Source organism: Triticum aestivum, chromosome 6B (genome assembly GCF_018294505.1).
Source record: "Triticum aestivum cultivar Chinese Spring chromosome 6B, IWGSC CS RefSeq v2.1, whole genome shotgun sequence".
NCBI classification, from domain to species: domain Eukaryota; kingdom Viridiplantae; phylum Streptophyta; class Magnoliopsida; order Poales; family Poaceae; genus Triticum; species Triticum aestivum.
This window is the reverse complement of record NC_057810.1, coordinates 373216402-373221102: the sequence shown is the minus strand read 5'-3', so window position 1 is coordinate 373221102 and position 4701 is coordinate 373216402.

Below are 4701 nucleotides of genomic sequence, written 5' to 3'. Positions count from 1 at the left end.
TCGGCCCCCAGGAGTCGGCCGGCCCCTCCCACGGGCCCCACAAGCCATTAACCAGACGCGACAGGGGAATGGCAATAGTGATCGCCCGACAGGCGGCGGCACTGTTGCCATGACCCCATGACCAAGCCCGCGTCATTAGAAGCACGGCAACAGTAATCTGCAGCCAGCACGACCCGCCCGCGGCAGACAAGGGCTGACGCCCTCGTACCAGGCCAGTCGGCGGGCCCCAGGAGTCGGCGGAGAAGACGACGCCTGAGAGACAGACGACTGGGACCCGCGCCCAGCCGGTTTTACCATTGTACCCCTGGGGGTAGGCCTATATAAACCCCCCAGGGCACCCATGCAAAGGGTTCGCATCCATTAACATTAGACAGACCCCATAGGAAGGAGAGAGCTAGCCTTGCCCTCTGTTGCCTCCAGAAACAGCTCTAGGAGCAAGCTTGTATTCACTTTGCCATAGTGACCATGCGGAGACCCCGTAGAGCAGCAGTAGGGGTGTTATCTCCTCGGAGAGCCCTGAAGCTGGGTAAGATCCGCCGGCGTGCATGTCTTCGCCTCATCCCATTTCCAGGCACCGGCGACGTCCTACTCGCCCCCACCATGATAAGCCATCCATTGGCATATGTCGCTCCCAACCCCCAACAGTTCTAAACTTCTGGATATCATGAGATAATTGCAGATAATATGTCTTAGTTATCAATTTAGCTCTTAATCTCTTCCTCACACATAGAAAGAGAGAGAACGGGAAGTAGGATACGTGGCTGTAACACCCCGGATTCGATGCGCCAGGTGTCTGCCAGTTATTCGCCATCCTTGCCATGTCATTTGCTTGCTTATTGCATTTTATCATGTCATCATGTGCATCTCATTTTGCATACGTGTTCGTTTCTTGCATCCGAGCATTTTCCCCGTTGTTCGTTTTGCAATCAGACACTCCTATGTCATCCGGCGTCCCCTTCTTGTCTCTTTTCATGTGCGGGTGTTAAACATTCTCGGAATGGACTGTGATTTTCCAAGCGGCCTTGGTATACCACCGGTAGACCACCTGTCAAGTTTCGTTTCATTTGGAGGTCGTTTGATACTCCAACGGTTAACCGGGGAACCGTAAAGCCCTCTTTTGTATGCAGCCGAACACCCCTCCAAAGCAGCCCAATAACCCATCCAAACCCCCTCCATGCTCTCGGTTGTTCGAACACGATCGTGTGGGCGAAAACCGCACCTCATTTGGAGCCTCCTAGCTCCCTCTACCTATAAATAAGTCCCTTCCCCCAAAATTCGCGGTGCAAACCCTTATTCTCCTCCCTCACCGCGCCGGACATGTCCGTCCGCCGCCGGACACACCACGCCGCCGCCCTGAGCGAATCAGAGGCCGCCATGTGGCGCTCCGCCACCGCGCCGCCCGCTGGCCCGCCTGGCCCACGGGGAGCCCGCCCCGGGTCGGTTCGGGCCCGAGCTCCCTGCGCCCGCAGCGCCGCCCGGCCACCGCGGGGCTCCGCCGCCCGCTTGCCTCCGCGCCCCACGGCCGCCGCCTCTACTGTCCCGGTGAAGCTCCGCGCCGCCCCAGGAACCACCGGCGCCGCCCGCCGCCCGCCGGCGCGCCCGTCCTTTGCCGCCATGGCGCCCGCGCCTCGCCGCCACCTCGCCCGACCGCCCTCCACCGCCGCCGCACCGGATCCGGCTGGACCACCCGTCCCCGCCCCGACCCCGGCCACCGGAACCCTCGCCGCCCCTGCCCCAGCTCGCCGGCCCGATCTGGATCCAGATCCAGATCCGCAGGTCGCCCCCCCCCCCCCCCCCGATTTGTTAATGTCCGATTGTAGATAACTTGACACCAGATCTGAATTAAAACGCATCAACCGCGTGTGTAGCCGTGATGATCTCTTCTTGGCGGAGTCTGGGAAGTGAACATGGTCTTTGTGTTATGTTTGACGTAAGTAGGAGTTCAGGATCACCTCTTGATCATTGCTAGCTTCACGACCATTCCGTTTGCTCTCTTCTCGCTCTTATTTGCGTATGTTAGCCACCATATCATGCTTAGTCGCTGCTGCAACCTCACCACTTTACCCCTTCCTTTCCCTTTAAGCTTTGCTAGTCTTGATACCCATGGTAATGGGATTGCTGAGTTCTCGTGGCTCACAGATTACTACAACAACAGTTGCAGGTACAGGTTATGCGATGATATGACGCGAGAGCGATGTTTGCTTGTTTTGAAGTTCTTCTTCTGCTTCTTCTTCGATCAGGGGATAGGTTCCGGGTCGGCAGCCTGGGCTAGCAGGGTGGATGTCGTTTGAGTTTCTGTTTGTGTTTCATCCGTAGTCGGATGGTGCTCTTATGTAAGATGATGTTGTATTCATGTGGCATTGTATGCCTTTTGCATGTATCATATCTATTATGTAATGTTGATGTAATGATATCCACCTTGCAAAAGCGTGTCAATATGCGGTTCTATCCTTGGTGGGACCTTCGAGTTCCTTTTGGATAGGATCGCATATTGGGCGTGACAGTGGCAGCACTGATGGGATGTCGTATTGCACACGGATAACTTGCATATTGAGTCAAGCATAGCAGTTTTTGTGAATTTTTTTCTACTGTTGCAACACACGGGCATGTTTGCTAGTCTTTTCCCCTATAAATACAACCCTTAAGGCATCGTTTAGACTTCGGATTGTTTAGTTAAAAGTTAGCAATTGCAACTTCTTGCACTTCATTTGTGTCCAACGACCAGACCAAGACCGCTTTCTGATCCCCACTTTATCAATACTTCACATATATTCGCAATATTCAGATTGCTTTATTATATTCTTGCTCGTTCTTCGATTGCTTGCAGGAATAGACCTTTGTGGTCAGGCTGATCGTGCTTCCAGCATCATCAGTAACCTCCTGGAGATTGGTTTAGCGATTGCTAAGGTGCAACGTCCTTCATGTCTGTTGTCGGATTGTGAAAGTTGTTCTCCACCAAATCGATAGTTATCATCTCGTCAAAAGATCAAGACAACCCTGCCCCTATCACACGTCGTGTTCCTCGACGTACGGTGTTGCTGAGCAACACATGTACTTCATCTACTTGCCGGAGTTGCAGAGAACGCGTGAAAGGCTGCATTTGGGAGAGGGTGAGTTTGATAGAGAGGAATTGGGAAGAGAATGTGTTGGTTATTTAATGGGGGGGTTGCCAAGCGCAGTTCGAGCAGGCAAGCGGTAAGGCAAAAATAGACGAGGAGGCAGAAGAAGCAAGGACCATCCAACGTCGATCTAGGCATATGATGTTTCAAGGCACACGACCGCCGTCTAGAAGTGATCTACCGACGTATGGTCTTTCAAGGCAAATGAAGAGGTAGAGGGAGCCCACGAAGTAGTGGCCATGCATCAACGATAGAACACCCTTGCCTTACTCATTATGATGTTTAAAAATGAAAGCGAAGAGCTCGCACGGGAAGGAAATTGACCTTCCTCCTCCTCGCACCACGCCAGGGCTTTAAATCTATGCGGTCGCCGGTGCACCGCCAACAAACGCCCCCTTCGACCGGCTCCAGTCGGCCACCTGCCGCCTCTACGGTGGCCCATAAATAGATCACTCAGTGCGGCACTTCCTCGGTCCACCATCATACGCTCCCCAGTCCACTTCCCACTTCCTTATCAATGGTGCACTCCCTCGAGCACCCCTTGTCTTCAATCTTGGGGCTCACAACGAGGAGGAACAACCAATGGATCCCATTGTCGACCTATGGGCGGAAATGGACATGCCCATGGAGGAGACTGCGCAGAGTGAAAACGAATGAACCATATAAATATCATGATATCTATCTTACGATTATGCAAGATAATATGACAATGACATATAGCACTAGTTATGGGTATGTTTTTGAATCTGGTTATACATATGTTTCTTGGTGTGGTTGTGGTTGTGCTTATTCATAATTATCCAAGGAACCAGGTACTCTTTGCAAATCATTTATAGAACATGCCATTCATAGGTTGCTTCAATTTTTGACTGCCATTGGTCATTGTGATGGATCACCTATATATATAAAAAACCTAACATTTACGATGTGTAAACTAGTAAATACATGTGCTTTATATATGGTTTTTTAGGGGATTTATATATGGGATAAATGTAAAAGGGATGAATGTGGATAAAGTTTGGGCCCATCTGCTGGCTATTTTGGCCATGTGCCTCGCCGGGGTGTCTTATATGGGATAATAAGTGCAAAAGGAATGGATGTGGATAAAGCTGGGATCGGTCTCAGGCTCCTGCTACTGGCTATTTTGGGAATGCCCTGGGATATAAGCTTCGTTGTGGTGCCTCGTCGGGGCCAAATATTTGTGTAACGTAATGCTGCAAGAGTGATGCATGTAATTCAGCCTTTGGCAAAGACTCTAAAAACCTTCTTCTTACTCAATGAAAATAGCAAACCCTTTTCCTTGTTTCAAAAAACAAAACTTGCAAACCGAATGTGTCTATGTATGGTTGCGACACAAGCAATGAAGAGTCGATAGGCACATAACAGCAACCACTTATGCCTCCCCATCACTAACATCATCCACAGACCATAAAAACAGCTCATGGAGAAATATTTCATGTCACATCCAAACATATCAGCAACAGCAGATCACATGTATGGAGACTGAAGAAAAGTTGGTAGAAAACAATCATATGAAGGCTTGACAGGGGCATCTAAGATATGACAATAAGATAATTCCTAC